The sequence below is a fragment of the Podarcis erhardii genome (genome assembly GCF_964252035.2).
Source record: "Podarcis erhardii genome assembly, chromosome: 2".
Taxonomy (NCBI): Eukaryota; Metazoa; Chordata; class Lepidosauria; order Squamata; family Lacertidae; genus Podarcis; species Podarcis erhardii.
Window position 1 is genome coordinate 22150210 of NC_138498.1, and position 16792 is coordinate 22167001.

General features: G+C 46.9%; 1 protein-coding gene across 14 annotated transcripts in view; it reads left to right on the top strand.

Annotated features, from left to right (window-relative positions):
* Nucleotides 1-9451: 9451 nt before the first annotated feature.
* KMT2D (lysine methyltransferase 2D) overlaps nucleotides 9452-16792 on the top strand; it is a 109568-nt gene continuing 102227 nt past the window's right edge. For 6 of the 14 annotated variants that reach the window (XM_081849445.1, XM_081849448.1, XM_081849450.1 and 3 more), the window contains exon 1: nucleotides 10728-11958. The gene's annotated coding sequence lies outside the window, so the exon portion shown is untranslated. The other 8 variants (XM_081849454.1, XM_081849446.1, XM_081849452.1 and 5 more) reach the window with 4 other exon arrangements.

Sequence of the window (16792 nt, forward strand, 5' to 3'; positions counted from 1 at the left end):
AAAGGACCCGTCCACCTAACACGGAAAACCCATGTTCCAAAGGTGATCTCCACGCTGCCCACTGCTTAACTTCATCGCCTGCCTGGCCCCCCCAGTTTGATCTGCCGTTCCTCTATGTAAAAGTGCTTTGTAAATAAGTGAAAATAAAATCAGGATGCAGGTGGGTGGGTGGGAGGGAGGGAGGGAGAGAGAAGGTAAACTTGCCTGGTCTTGTATATAAGCATTCAGACGGTTGCTGGAAACCATCAGTTAAAAAAAAAAAGCACAAATTGTTATTCGTCAGTTAAATCGCAGGGCAGCTAATCCCGCCTCTCCTCAGACCATTTGTAAAAGCTTCAGCTAGAGCTTTTGTGTTGTTTTCCCTCCCCTCCCTGAGCATACGCACAAGCAATCTCTCTTATATCATGCACACTTTAAAATATAGGATAGGGTTCACCTAAGGAGCAGCATTAGCACAAGCCTTGTACGAGGGCGTGAGCTTGTGCAACAGGACTTTCCCCTCCCCTGGCATCTTCCAATATTGACTGGGGGGGCGGTTCAGGAGAGGGGCCCCCCCACAAAAAATGGGCCCCCCCCCTGGATAATTCCATCTGGCAAGGTTAGTGTTTGTGCTGATGAGACATTCGCCATTGTGGGGTGTTGAGTTCCACCCACGGTGTAAAACTACTTTTCGGAAATGTAAAGTAGGGGATCCATTTAGTGTTTTGCATGTGTGTGTGTTTCCTCAGCTCCGAATTTCGGTTTCCCGTGGCCTCTTGTTGTTGTTTTTTATTTTAAAAAGGGGGGGAGGGGGCAACAGAATCGTAGGCCTTTCTGCTATTGGATGAAAAGCTGCCCTGAAAAGGCCCTCTGAATTTAAGTCTCCAGTGACTGTAGATTGTAAAAAGATGAAGAAAAAGATGGTCTTCTGCTGGTTAAAGTTCCGGCCATTAATGCTATGCATCTCATGACCCACACATTGGAACTCTCTACTTAGTATGTTTCTCTCCAGTATTTATTGTTTAAACCAGTATGTCATTACAACAATTATACTATAAATAAAAGAAGACAAAAACCATGTTATCAGCAGTCTCAGTCTCTCTCTCTCTCTCTCTCTCTCTCTCTCTCTCTCTCTCTCTCTGTGTGTGTGTGTGTTTAAACCACTAGCATCCACAAAACAATACACATTTTTTTCTCCTGGTTTTATAAGAGCTGGACTATAATCAATTTAAAAATCAGGTATAGTAACATCTTAACATCTCACTCTAAAATAAACTTAGCAAATGTTTCTGCAACGTTTGAACAACCGCAAGCCTGACTGTAACAAATTCGTGTTGGGTAGGCAGTACGCAGCATTGCAAATACTTCTATTAGGCTTCGGAATATAAAGAACAATAAAATAACTAGTGACAGCATTTTTACCCTACAGGCGCCAGAGGTAAGCAGATGCTGTTCTACCAGTATAGTTTGATATCTCAGCAGCAAGAATGCCTTGTGAAAAGGACCGTCTCTTAGAAGGTACAAACAGGGGGAGAATAATGAGTTCCGAATTGTCCCTAGATCTTTTTGAGAATATGCACATGGGTACGGGCCAAAGTAAAAGCCTACTCCTTTGCACCTTGTGGGATTCAATCTAACACCAACATTTGCTTTTTGCGATTATGCCCTGCTGTTCTGCTGACACACAACTTCAGCTGCTCCCAGCAATTCTTGGGAAGCCGATTTGAAGGAAGTCCTGAATTGGTTGTAATGTTTCAGGTACAGAGCCCCGGCTGCTAGCCGAAAAGGACGCAGGGCAAAGCGCTGCGTATGCACACACACACGGAGCGGTTTGCGCTTATGCGTGAAGCAACAAACCCAGAAGTAACCTGTTCCAGTACTTCTGGGTTTCCCGCAGACATTTGCCGGAATGGACGCTAGATGAGGCGGATGTTCGTGAAGGTATTGCTGTAGTGATTAGGCCAAAATTTGGATCAGAGCCCCACAGTAGTATATAATGCTCCTTAGGAAAACATTGGGTACTAATAAATACTTGTCCAATACAAAACATGTCAATAGTAAACTTAGGGTTTTTTTTAAACTACTGGCTTGTATTCCTAGCCTTATAGGGAAAGTTTTGACACCTTCACAAACAATATTTTGCAATGCTCATCACATCCTGGCAGATCCCCATTGAACCCATTTCACAGATATGGAACTGAGGCTGCAAAGGTTGTGCAGCCTCACAAGATACAATGGGCCCTCGTCGGAATCCGAACTTTGAATCCTGCTCTGCAAAAGACAGGTTCCTATTGCGAAACCTCCAATGGTGGACCTGAGCAAAGAATTGGGACCCTGTGCATGTGTTTACTTCCAAGTATACCAACTTAAATAAAAGCTCCCCCCTTCTCTGAAAAAAACACAACAAGACCCCACTTGTGTGGAATGTTCTTTTCCACAAATACATGACTATGATTTGTGAACTTGAAAGATAAAATGGCAGTGACATCTAAAGAACCCAACAGACTGTTTCAAATTCATACTGTTGTCCCCATTCTGAAAAGTGATACTTTACTGAGGGGAGTTGCAGTGAGCTTCGTGTGTGAGCTGTCGGATCTCTGGTTCATGTAATCTTAGCCATGCACTCCCTTGATGACTTTGAGTGAACATTTCTTTCAGCCTCAGCCCTACCTATGTGAGAATTCCTGAGATAATTTGTGAAATGCTTCGTGCCCCCAAATGGTGTATTGACAAAAGTTAAGAAATCTGGCCATTTCCAGGCAGAATCTTATAACAGGTCATGCATGCTCTCTGCCTGCCTCATGTTGGGCAGGCAATTAAGAACATGTGAATCTCACCTAGGGAAGCACATCTTACTTTTAAATTACGGAAATCCAGGCAAGTCCAGTCAAAGCAGTCTGAAAATAAAGGGATGCCCTCTAGTGGTTGAATTCTGTAGTTTAATGGTTTTGCATATCTTTCCTGCGAGAGCTGAGCTTAGGAATTCGGCCTTGAATGTTTTAATATACGGTACCTCCCGCTTTTCCCCAGTAGTGATGTATGGAAGTGAGAGCTGGACCATAAAGAAGGCTGATCGCCGAAGAATTGATGCTTATGAATTATGGTGCTGGAGGAGACTCTTGAGAGTCCCATGGACTGCAAGAAGATCAAACCTCTCCATTCTTAAGGAAATCAGCCCTGAGTGCTCACTGGAAGGACAGATCCTGAAGCTGAGGCTCCAATACTTTGCCCACCTCGTGAGAAGAGAAGACTCCCTGGAAAAGACCCTGATGTTGGGAAAGATGGAGGGCACAAGGAGAAGGGGACGACAGAGGACAAGACGGTTGGACAGCATTCTCAAAGCAACCAGCATGAGTTTGACCAAGCTGTGGGAAGCAGTGGAAGACAGGAGTGCCTGGCGCACTCTGGTCCATGGGGTTACGAAGAGTTGGACACGACTAAACAACAACAACAAACCTCCAGCTTGCCTGACCTAGTGAGTCCCCTGGATCTCTGTGTGACTTCTTCCCCAATACACATGCATTTTAATCAGACTGCAAAGACAGAAGGACATCATCCTTTTATCATCCTTGTTCCAAGGGCAAACAGAGAACCACCGTATCGGGTGGCTAAGAATTGTGCCCAAGGCAATGCAAGATAGGCAGGTCAGACCATGGAATTGGACCTAGAACTCTGGCACATATAAGCCCACTAAAAAGTGAAAGTGGTGGTGGGGATGGGTTTGTGGGAGAGCCACTGTTTGCATATACTGTGGGGTTTTGTTTACTAGATAAATCTTAAGCTCTTGCAGATACGTAGTTTGTGGGGGTTTTCCTGTTGTATTTTGCTGCTGTGTTTAGTTTGCTAATTTGTGTTTTGATAGATGGACCCCTGTCGCTTTTGTTCTTGGTTTTATATTTGTAAACCACTTTGAGCAACTGCCATGGGGTGGGGTGGGGAAGCAGCATATAAATGTTAATAATAACAACACCGTATTTTCCTGTGTATAAGATGATGTTTTTTGCTAAAAAAAAAAAAATCAAGCAAAATTTTGGGGTTGTATTATATATGGATAGTGAATGTAGCGGGGGGGGGCAGGCGGGTGATCGGCGGCAGCGAGTGGGCGATCAGCAGCTGTGGCAAGAGGGTGATCAGTGGTAGTAATCTCCCCCCCCCCAAAAAAATGTATAGGGGTCGCCTTATACATTGGGTCATCTTATACACAGAAAAATACAGTGGTAATAACAACAACAATAACAACAACAACAACAACAACAACAACAACACAACAACAACAACAACTCACCCTGTATAGACTTACCCTACACAGCTACTTTAAAACTGCACTCTTGTACAGTGGTACCCTGGTTTATGAACTTAATTCGTTCCGGGAGTCCGTTCTTAAACCAAAACCATTCTTAAACTGAGGCGCGCTTTCCCTAATGAGGCCTCCGTCCGCCGGTGCCCTTCCACTGTTTGGCTTCCGTTCTTAGACCAAGGTAAAGTTCTCAAACCAGGACACTATTTCCGGTTTTGTGGAGTTTGTAAACCGAATCGTTCTTATACTGGATCATTCTTAAACCGGACTGTTCTTAAACCGAGGTACCACTGTACACACTTACCTAGGAGTAAGCCCCATCGGATTCTGAGGAGACATGGTCATGCAGTATGTCTTTCATCACTGGCAAAATGAAGGAAGAACATGGTAATGTCATGGTAAGACCTTATCCTAGCATCTAGGATTGCGATCTCTGCAGTTGGGACAGGTGTTAAATGGGGTTAAAGAAGAGTGAGAGTCAATTAGGGAGAGAAATTTTGGTGCGGTGCTTGGAAGAGGAGAAGAGAAGAGGCAGTGAAAAACTGGAGAGGAAATGGTCTGGCAAAGAAGGAAAAGGAGAGAAGGGAACAAACCAATTAAGAGTAGGCAGCAGAAAGTAAAGTGAGCTCCGACCAGCCGAGAAGACAAGGCAGAGGCTGCTACCCAAACAGCAGCCATTATCAGACATCATAACCTACCTCAGGGGTTCCCAAACTGTGGCCTCAAGCTTCATTCAGCAGGTCTTTGGATTTGCGACTGAACACGGCAGATGGCACATCCATTGCATTAAATACTCTCATTGATTTTTGATTGCCTTTTGATTGATTGTTTCTGATATATTGCCTGGCACTTAATAAAATATATAAGAAATGAAAGAAGCCATCAAAACGCAATTAAAGATTGTGCAGCAGCTAGCATAGCACGTTACAATCACTACCAGAGGCAGAGAAATCATTAAGTGGTCCACAAAGACCCTCAGCAATTTTCAAGAAGTCCGTGGGAAGAAGAGGTCTGAGAAACCACTGCCTTACTTCACATCATTGACCCAATTAGCCAAGCAATTCTCTGGGCCCAGTGACCGGTAATTGATTTTGGGTTGGGACATTATTTATTAATAGTTACAGTTGCTCATTTATTGGGCGAGACTAGTTCTCTAATTTTATGAGATGCTTTGATGCCCTTTGACTCTTTAAGTGATTGGTCAAGATCCGTCTTGCCTCTTTCCCGATAGCAAGAGCCTTGAACTGTCTACTTTCCCTTCCCACTTCCTATAAACCCTTCGTCTCCATCTGCTAGGACAGGGGTCAGCAACCTTTTTTAGCCGTGGGCCGGTCCACCGTCCCTCAGACCATGTGGTGGGCCAGACTATATTTTGAAAAAAATAAATGAATGAATTCCTATGCCCCACAAATAACCCAGAGATGCATTTTAAATAAAAAGACACATTCTACTCATGTAAAAACACGCCGATTCCCAGACCGTCCCTGGGCCGGATTGAGAAGGTAATTGGGCCACATCTGGCCCACAGGCCTTAGGTTGCCTACCCCTGCGCTAGGGTCTCAGAACAAACCTGGGCATCTAAACCACCGAGATATTTGGGCCCCAAATCTGACCCACATCAGGCATCCTTTTAGATAGGGACACGGTTCAGCTCAGAGACATGCCTCTAGTGCTTTTAGTGCTCTGATCTCCTTCGCACATGGTCCCTCTAATGCAGGCATAGGCAAACACAACCCTCCAGATGTTTCGAGACTACAATTCCCATCACCCCTGACCACTGGTCCTGTTAGCTAGGGATGATGGGAGTTGTAGTCCCAAAACATCTGGAGGGCCGAGTTTGCCTATGCCTGCTATAATGGATAGGATATCCAGTGTTGGTGGTTATTATTATTTTTTCTTCTTAAAAATAATTTCATTAGGATTTATAAAGAGAAAAACAAAGCTTAATATCAGTTTTTTTGTGCAAAGTGAAAACATTGATCTAAATACAGTAAGAACATAGAAAAAAAGACAGAAAAAGAAAAGCAGGAAAAAAAAAAAGAGAATATTTCTTTAAAAATATCTCTTTCGGAGGGGAGAGGTAGAATGGTAGTCACTATGTGACATTCTGAATGTTTATGTTTATGTCCTTTCCCAGTTCTAAAATTTAAATAATTGAAAATTTAAATATCCCTCTCTGTGGGTTTTTTTAGTGTTTCTTTTGCGGTGAGCATGTCCAAACCAATTTTTTTTTATCATGACAGCCAAGTACAATATTTGTCCTAAATCCATAAAAACAAAAATTCTTAAAAATATTCAAAATTAAAAGCTTCTTATTAATATGGGGGAGATTCCCCTTCCCATCACAGAATAAAGTCCGCAGCTGGTTCTAACAGCTCTACCCCAACCAATACTGTTCAAGCGCGAGCCAGGAACACTCAGTACTATTTGTATGTAGAATCATCCACGTCACAACTTTTCGGCTGCAGCTCTGCAGGAATGGCAGATGCAGCCTTCGCTAATCCCTTCCCTCCAAGAGCACAGGACCAAAAGAGAAAACTCATCCCATTTGTTAATCCCGCTGTCCGTCTGCTGACTAGCTCTACAGAGCTCATCTCTGCACATACAAATCCAAGCACGGTGGGTACCCTTTTGCCTTCCTGACCTACCTGCACTTCATTCAAACGGCAGACGACACCTGCTTGCCCTGGCTGCTCATCCCTATGGGCTGACAAACCCACATCAGATCAAGTCCCTGCCAGGTTTCTAGACGAAGCCACTGGGAGCTCCTCCACCAAAGGGATTACAACCATGTGCTCTGTACACAATTCATCATCAAATTCAGCTGCTGTAAAGTCTTGAATGACCATGCATGTGCTTCCATGTACTTGCACCTCCCTGCCATCGCGTTTCAATCAAGCCCTACATTTTTATCTGAGGCTTGGATTGGCACAGGGACAAAATGAAACTGCCTTGAACTCTTAGTGTTGTTGTAGTTTCCACGCCTGTATGTTATATGGCTTTATGGGCCTCATATATGTACTGCCAGAGCACTTCCTCTTCTTTAAATGTACAGGGGTATATTCTCCACCTCTGGCCTGTAAGTGAGTGAAGTTCCGTGAGGATAGTCTATCTGGAATGTTTCTTTACTGACGTACGATTTATTTAGGACATTTATGGTGTGTCCTCCCTTCCTTCTATCGTGGAATAATAATAATGATAATAAATTTTTATTTATATCCTGCCCTCCCCAGCCGAAGCCGGGCTCAGGGCGGTTAACAACAATAAAATAATACAACATTCTAAAATAATTTCATTATAAAATTAATTCAAATCGAATTGATGGCAACCATTGGGGCTAGAGTTCTGTGAAGATTGCCAAAGGAGGAAGTCAGGCTGTGCCCTGGACAAAGGCTTGGTGGAACAGCTCTGTCTTGCAGGCCCTGTGGAAAGATGTCAAGTCCCGCAGGGCCCTAGTCTCTTGTGGCAGAGCGTTCCACCAGATCGGAGCCCTAGACAGAACCCTGTGGCACGCCACTTGTCACTTTTTCTCAGGATGACAAGGAACCATTAATGAGTACTCTTTGGGTTCAGTCAGTCAACCAGCTACAAATCCACCTTAGAAGTACCTCATCCTGTCCACATTTCCCAACTTCTCTGCAACAATATCATGGGGGACTTTGTCAACAGCTTTACTAAACTCAAGATACACTGCATTCACAGCATCCCCTGATCCACCAAGTTTGTAACTTTGTCAAAAAAAAAAAAAAAAAGAGAGAAATGTTTAGTGGTTTTTTTAAAAAGGTATATCCGTCTTTCCCCTCCACAAAGGAGTTGCCCAAAACAGATTGTTGGCTAAGAAGAAAACCCAAAGCAGCTTACAAAAATAATAACAAACACAACAACAACTGCAATCCAACCATTAAAACACAAACTACTGAACTAAAAATAATTGTTACTTTCAGCATCTTTCCCTTTAGCTCAGGTGTGGAGAACCTTTGCCTCTCCGGAAGTTGCTGAGCTACAACTCCCATCACTCCTGGTCATTTACTATGCTTGCCGGGGCTGATGGAAGTTTTAGTTGCACACGTCTACTTTGGATCTTCCCTCAGCTGAATCTGTCTGTCTCCTTCAATCTGTCTTTCTGTGCAGGCAGCAGTGTCTATAGGCCTAGTCAAAACAAGTATTCCACCCTCCTCTCAGGGGATCAATAACAGGCTGCTATCTAATTCCCCCAAAGCATTATGGCAGGGGAGCTGAACCATATGCAAGGTGCAACCACAAATGTGAATTTTAAGGTGGGCAAGTTGTTTCTACACTGTTTCTTCCATTTAAGGAAACAAGGATGTAGTCAAACCAGGCAAAAACACTTAGGCCAGTGAGAGATGTGGTCTGGGGAGAGGGTATGTGGCCTGAGGAGTGTCCCAGAGGCCAGACGAAAAAGGCCTGGAGGGTTGCATTTGGCCTGAGGTTCCTTATCCTTGCATTATGGGAACAAAGCAGATCCAAAAGTTTCCAGGGATGAACCATATGGACTGGCTATGTGTCCTGGGGGGGGGGGGGGAGCCATGAGTCCACAAACCCCTTAAATCAGGCAGTTAGTAGGCAATGACAATGGCTTACTAGCCATGCCACCAGCCATACAAGATCACCAGAATCCTGCCCTTTGCAGAGAGACAAATCCAACGTGTTTCCTTTAAGCGATGTGTTGGGCCCCAAACTATCTGGGACGACCCTAAGGTTGACCTGGAAACGATGAAGTCCGGAGCAAAACCAGAGGCAGGATCTGCCCAGATGCTGAGGTCCTCTAACATCACTAACAACACAAAGGTGGGAGTTTTGGGGAATCCACTGAGCCAGAATGGCACACAGATATCTCGTGACATTGACATAAAACGCAGACAAATGCTCAAATGGTTCAGGATAGCAAGTGAAAGGAAGCTCAGTACATTTTGGGGGGCTTGAATAAAATATTGGGGGGCCCAGGTAAGCTCCATCTCGTTAAATAATCGATCACATGACGCTTGCCATTTGAATGACAATGCCCATCAACTTGGGGGGGGGCTGTCCCCCTCAAATATTTTATTGGCTCCTATGTTAGGGGAGATCCAGTTAACATCGAAAGCATGCCGCCTGCGCTAGCCTGCTACTTCACACCGGGAGAGTAAGCCCAGAGAAACTCACCTGCTTTTAACAGCGGCAGCGACGAAAAACCCGAAATGGAAACTATATACAGTACATATATATTTAGATAGGGAACACTTTCCAAATACGAATCCAAGGGATTATATAACCAGCTGCGCCAGTTTGTCGCATCTGTGCGACCGTGCAGGGAGAAAAACGGGCAGGAAGGAATGCAAAGCGCTGCACGGGTTAGGGAGGTCGGGGAAGAAAATAAAAATTGCTTTCCTCCCGGAACAGGGAACGCGGGACGCGAGATGTTCCAGGTCAACCTGACACTTCGAATCAGCTTCACAGCCCAGGGAAGACCTTGCGGGGCAACCGGGGGTCAAAGCTGAGAAGGTGTGTATTAACCGATTCTGGTGGGTCATTTTGCAAGATTCCCAACAGGTCCGCTGGAATCGTGTTTCGGGGATCCGGGCGCGGGGTGGGGGAAAAGAGAGATCGGGGAGCTCGGTGCCGCTGGGGGGCGCAGCGGGACCTCACTTGAGCAAAGGTTACAGCGCGAGTCCTGGAGGCATGTGCCCGGGCGCGGGAGCGAGCGCCCCCTTCAGAGACCCACAAGAACCCTCCACCGCTCGCGCGCCCCGCTGAGAAAAGTGCTGTGCTGCCTTTTTTATTATTTTATTTTAAGGTATTTGTTTTTATTATTTGCTTCCCGGTCACCCCCATGGCGTGCAACGAGCGGGATCGCGGCTTCCTCTCCCCTTGCAAGGATTGCACCTGTCCCGCGATCCCTTGCACCCTCGCGGAGGGTGGGGAAGGAAGAGTCCTCTGAACCCGTCCCACGTGCTTTTCGCAGCCACCCGGCCCGGGCACGGGAGGGTTAAAGCCGGCGAAGTGATCCGCAGCCGAGCGTGCGCTGAGGCTCCGTACGGGCGCATCTCTCACTTCCCCAAAAGCCATTGCTGCGTGCCCTTCCGCCATCGGGTTCCTAACACAAAATAAGTGCCCGCTCCCTCCTTTTTTTCCCCCTTTCCCTTCCTCCCCTCTTCCGTCCCCCCCCCCCGCCGTGTCGAGGCAAAGGCGAAGGGGGGGCTTCAGACCGGATCTCGCCCAGGATCCCCTCTGCCTTTTCCGAGGGGGAGAAGAGGCGTCCGGAGAGAAGGAAGAGGGACAAGTCCCTGACTCCGGGATCCCACCCTCCCCTCGCGCAGAAAGAGGAGGAGGGAGGGGGAGGTTAAGCAAACCCGGAGCTGGCCCAGCAGGACCTACTTTCCTCTCTGAAAATGGCTGCCTCGGTGAACACTTTCTGTTCCATTCCTTGAAGCCCTTCGTTGTGGGTGGGTGCGGGGGGGCGGAAGCCGAGCGGGGGGGTGTTAGAGACCAGCCAGCGATGCTGCTTCGGAGCCCCCTCCTCCTCTGAAGCTGAGGATTAGGGTGCAAGCGGGGGGGAGAAGGGGAGAAGTTTAGCGGGGGGAAGAGAAAAGAAAGGAAGAGGAGAGAGCGAAACAGGAAAAGAAAGAGAGGAGGCCTGGAACAGAAGGTAGGGAGGAGGCTAACAGCGGGAGGGTTGAGGTGGTGGTGGGGGGGGGGGGAGAGACGAGAAGACCCCTCCCCAGCCGAAACAAGGGTGTGTTGGTTGCAAGCCACCCTTCCGAGGGAGGCTGCGGCCGGGCGTGTTTAAGCTCTGTTCCGTGTAGCAAATAATAAGAAACGAGGATGGTGAGCTGAGGCTCCGGGTTAGTTTTAGTTGCGTGTGTCTTGCCGGGAAAGAGAATCTGCGCGGCGGGGGAGAGGCGAGGAAAAGTATGAACGTTCCATCGGGAGGGAAACTCTGAACGTTCTATTTCAGCCCCCCCCCCGCCACTCTCCTCCATTCGCTCTCTTTCTCCCTCCCCCCACCCCCCGGGAGCCTTCAACGTTCTATCCGGCCTAGAAGTGAGTGTTGGAAACGTTCTGTTCGGGGCGCCTCCTGCTAAGAGCAAGGGGGTAAGCGGGAGGGTGCAAGGGGCGGGCAGGCGGTGGGGGGGGGGACGGGGGACCCCAAGAGAGAATCCCGGAGGCAGAAGTGAGCGAGGGGACGCGCCGGCAGAAAGGCCTTCTCCGTCGGATGCGGCTGCTTGAAGATCAAAGGCAAAACCGGAGCTCCCTTTGTGTGTCGTCCTAGGGATTTTGCTGCTTCGCTCTTCCCTTTGGGCTGATTTTGGAACCCTGAACTGCCGTGGTGGAAGGAAGCAAAGCTCACCCGTCCCCTACTCTCCGAAGGGGGCTGGGCGGTCTCTTTTTTCCTGAGTGGAGAGAGCCTCGGATATTGGAACTAGCATCCTTCCCAAACCTTTTTGTTTTGTTTTGTTTTGCTTGTTTTATCCCCCCTTCGCTCTCCGGGTGGCTGTAAATAAAAGTCCAGCAGAAATATATATCTATATATAGTTTTTTTTTGTTTTGTTTTTTTAAAGGAAGGGAACAAATGCAAACCCTTCCTTTTCCTCCCTTCGTGATTTTTTGGATAATGATTTCTGCTATATCTTGCCGATGGATTTTGCCGGGTGAGGATTTCTGGATCGCCTTGTAGAAGAGAGGTAGGTGAGGACTCCCCATTTTCCTAGATCTAGAAAAAGGCAAGCAAAAGACGAGCTCTAATCTCCTGGCCTTTTTTGAATGTCAAATGTACTGAGGGTGCATTTATGTCGGAATTTTATGTGGCATTCTGGTGCATGAGAAATTCTGTTGTGTAAAAGCAGTTGGGGAAGGGAAGGTGGTGGAGGGCCGCTGGTAGCAAGCCTACTGAATATATTCCCCCCCACCCAAGAGCCTAGGCCTCTGCGTTTCTTTCGCCTTTATAAATTAGCGATTGGGAAGGGGGAAATGGTTTTCACATCCTTCCTGTTGGGAAGAACAGAGCTGCCTTAATTTTGGGTCAAAGGAGGACGTATTCGTTTCTTTCCCTTGCCCTAAGAAACACAAGTATCTATTGGTATGTTTTGCACAATGATGGAATCCACAGGGAACTGTATTTGTTTGGGACCAAATCTGACTTCAATTCTTGTATTGTGCTAAAGGGGTATGGAGGGGGGGAAGTGTTTGTTAACAACTCATTAGAGCTTTGTCGTTATTATCCCCCTCCCTTTGCCAGCTTTCCTTCCCAAGCGTCCCCCATCTCCCCCCCCCCCACTTACATTCAGTTTCACTTGGGATTAAAAGGCAGCTTTAATTTGGTAGATTGCAAGGAGAGACAAGTCACATTACAAATAGGTATTTCTCTCAACAGGACTGTTGCATTGTGAGGTTTCTCGAAAATGGAGGGCTCTCTAAGGCCCCAGTCTGATTGCAAATGTTCCTTACACCAACACCCCCATTTTAAAATGTAGGGGGCTTCTTTCTTTTGAATTAGGTTAGGGTACGGCATTCTCCCTCCTAGAAACATACAAAGTGGCAAGGCCTACTTTGCCCAGAACGCAGCCTTCATGGGATTATGGAGGAGTCCAGAGGGATTTGCTGAGAGATTGGGGGGGGGGATGTTGAAGAGGAGAATTGTGTTGGCATATTCTCTCTCTCCCTGCCAGTGTTCTTCTAGGTCTAGGTGATAGCATGCTTGGAGACAAAGCTGGGATTGGGGGTGGGGTGGGCAGGGGTGGTGCTGGCAATGGCATCGCAAAACAACTCCTTTTTTAAGATGCTGAGATCCATATATGCAGTTGGCTGCTGTTGAGGAGCAATTGCAGAGGTGATCAGAATTTCCTGTTCTGTTATAAGGGGGCCTGGGGAGGGTGGCAGAGTCTGGCCGGTGAGTTTTGTCCCTCAGTGAAATACAGACACCTTCCTTCACCCTCTGGCTGTCAGAGAGGGGACTTTGTGGGCCACACCTGTTGCACACACTCTAAACCAGTTGCCTCTCCGAAGAAGAGCAGAACTTCTCATTTTCTTGACAGTGGGGAGAGACAGAGAGCAGCTGAACGGCAACTGGCTTTGCGGAGGGCAGTGATACATGTGTGGCCCCTTTCATGCACAGGTGGGCATCCTCAGGCCCTTCAGAGGCTGCTGAGACTATGGCTCCTGTTTCCACTCCTGACCATGGGCCTTGCTGTCTGGCTCCGATGGGTTTGGGGAGTCCAGCAACATCTGGAGGGATCCCTCTCCCCCGCTCTGGTTTAATAAGACATTCCACATCAAAGGGCAAAGCTCACCTGCAGTGTGCTGCACGATCCAGATGGTGGTTTAAAATCCTGTTACTTACATTATTTAGTTACATAAATATATTTATTTTCAGCGAAGACAGTGCTCCTACCCGGGATTGCTGGATCTTTGATCTTGCTGCACATATCTTGTTGTAGCAAACTCTGCAAAGGGTGTGTTTTTGCAGCTGTGGGAGATTTGCACTTGTCACTGATATTTGGCTACCCAAATAATTACAGGACTTTCTTATTGTGTGAGGTTGCCTCAAATGGTGATAATAGAACCAGAACTTCTTGCAAGGGGAAGGAGTTCTGTGTTTGCATCATTCGCACTTGGGACTTCCGAAATGAATTCCTCACACGCTTTAAAACTCTTATTGCTTAAGAAGCTCTTTATATCATTTGATTTCCTTGTGTAACTGCTGAGTTGTAATGATAATTGCAAGAAGAGATAAGAGATGGATTTGCCCCTATTGCCTCACTGTCAGCCACCAGCTTTCATTGAGGATCAAAAACAGCCGTAACCAAAGTGTCCAGTAAGACTCCTTGCCCTAAAACAGAAATATTTTTGAATTTCTCAAGAAAACCAGGAACTCCCACCTTATTTTTGTGACTACAGGCCTTGCCTCAATCCAGACCTGTTAAAGCTGTATGTATGCGTGTACACTAAAATCTAGGGTCCCCAAGGTCAGCTGTTGAGGTAGAAGGTTTGAGCTGAAGCCTAAAGATCTTGTTGGTAGATGGTCACTGTTCTGTTAACCAGCCAAGAACTGATGAGGAGGCTCCTAGTATCTTGACTTTACTGGGCCAATCCAGATGTTTCAGATTGCCTGGCAGCAGCAGGGCCTTGTGTTACTCTCCATTCCCACCTGTGCCTGTTGAGAGCTCCGAAGGCTAAGCGTTTGCAGATCTAGGTGGCTTGCTATGCCAGGTCTTACTTTCTGGTTCAAGCCCTGGGATCCCTAATTCATAGATCCCACCATGAGGGTTTTGTCTTTTGTTCCAGGCCTCATCTGCTGGGTCTTTCAAACTTGGCCACTGCAAACACCTGTTGCCCCATTATAGAATTTTGCACAGATTACACCAACCGTATATCCTCCCCCCCCCTTTAATGGGTTTTTAATTTATTTTGCTTTCCCCATTTTGTAAGTTTTGGCGGTGAGCGAGGGTGGTTTGCTTCTTCATCTTAATTTATTTCCGTGAGCCTATGGAATGGATTGCCCTTTTCATTTTATTTGTTTAATTTTTTCACAGATGAGGCAGAGGTAGGTTTGACAAGGGACAAGAGCTGCTTGGCAAGGCTAAAGAGGAAATTTGAATCGACACCCAGTGCTTTGTCCAGTGGTTTGTTTTGCCTTTTTTTTGGTCGGCAAAAGTGTACCATAGAAAGGGCTAGAGAGAACAAATGGATTTGGCTTGAGATTTGAGGAGATTCTAAATTCTGTTTTAGCACTTATTTTTTCAGTGTGGCTAAATGGATTTGAGGGGAAGTTTTGGCCCCTCCAGTCAAAGTCCCAGGTTACATGGCCAGGGGTTGGGGATGATGCGAGTTACAGTTCAACAATTACTGGAAGGCCACAGGCTCCCCACCAATGGGCTATGTCAGTGCTAAAACCAGCTAATAGTTGTGGCTTCTCATCTCTCCCTTTCCTATGAGGAGATGTGAAGGCAGGGGATTTCAGTTTTGTGTTGAAGATCTTGTCACCACGGTGTCACAGTTTCTAGTTTTCTGTAGTGATGGGGGCGAGGGGGGGAGCTGTGAGGTTTATACTAGCTGAAGTATGGAGCATAGACGTGTTGGTGTCTAACTTTATTTGTAAAATGCCACAAATAAATAAATAAGCCAGGCTCCAATTGGCTTCTTAAACAAGGGTTACAGTTGCCAGAATGGAATACTGAGTTGCCATTTTTTGACCCCGATGGCTCAAACGTCGTATTTTTCAATACAGTGGTGCCCCGCAAGACGAATGCCTCGCAAGACGAGAAACTCGCTAGACGAAAGGGTTTTCCATTTTTCGAGGTGCTTCGCAAGACGAATTTCCCTATGGGCTTGCTTCGCAAGACGAAAACGTCTTGCGAGTTCTTGCGAGTTTTTTCCCTCCCTCCCCTTTTTCTAAGCCGCTAATAGCCGCTAAGCCGCTAATAGCGCTAAGCCGCTAATGGCCGTGCTTCGCAAGATGAAAAAACCGCTAGACAAATAGACTCATGGAATGAATTATTTTCATCTTGCGAGGCACCACTGTAATGACTTTTTGGTTCCTGAAATTTTCTGATTGTGCAGATGAAATATAATGGACAGAATTCTACAGGGTGTGCTGCTAGTGTGTGAAAACGGTCAAGATCCAAGGACTCCCCCAGGCACGCCACCTCCGGGTGAGGGAGACCTTCCTGGTGCCCAGGCATCTTTGCTTGGTCGCAAGCGGCCAATAAAGCAATTTAAATTTTTTAAAATGTATTTGCGTGGAGGCAGAAGCATAAGGCTTGGCACCTCAAGTGATGCTCGAACAAAAGAGAGTTCCTTAAGTGGGGTGCCACCACTGTAGAGGCCTTTTCTCTGATTACCACTCACCTCAAGAGGTTAGCTGTCCAGAGAAAAGCCTTTGGAGACAAATCTTGGGCAAGTTTTGTGTGGGAGTTGGCATTGTGTGTGAGCACTTTAAAAAACAACAATGTTTGCTTGTGATTTAACTCTGGATTTGATGCCCTAATATGGAACATCAAGGATCAGGAGTTGCACAGTCTTTGGTCTTCTTTAAACCACCCGGCTGGATTTCCAGACCAGTTTTTGTAGGGGAGTCTTTTGAGAAGCAGCTGGAGTATAATGCAGGAGGTTTTTGAAACTTTTTGAGTCCCTTGACCAACTACATTCTTTCTGTGGTACCCCTGTGGGGCTCAGGAGTCCCAGTCACCCCTTGCTCGCGGAGCCAGCAGCCCCTCACCCATTTTTGAACACCCTCCCATGTGGAGTGTTCCCTCAGCCTCCTCTCCTCTCTCCTGGCCAGCTCCAGAGGCACCATTCACCCAAGGAGCTTGTAGCCAGGGCTGCTGCTGCAAAAAACAGCTGTGTAGGCCTTTGGGAGGCAGAGATACAAGAGGGCATCAGAGGAGGGAGGGGGGAAAGAGGGGCAGAGGCCAGTGTTGCCTGTGTCACCCCTGACCATCATTCAAGGCACCCCAGGGTTACAGCACACTGGTTGAAAACCCCTGGTGTAATGTAAAGCAAATGCATGGTTGAGTCTTG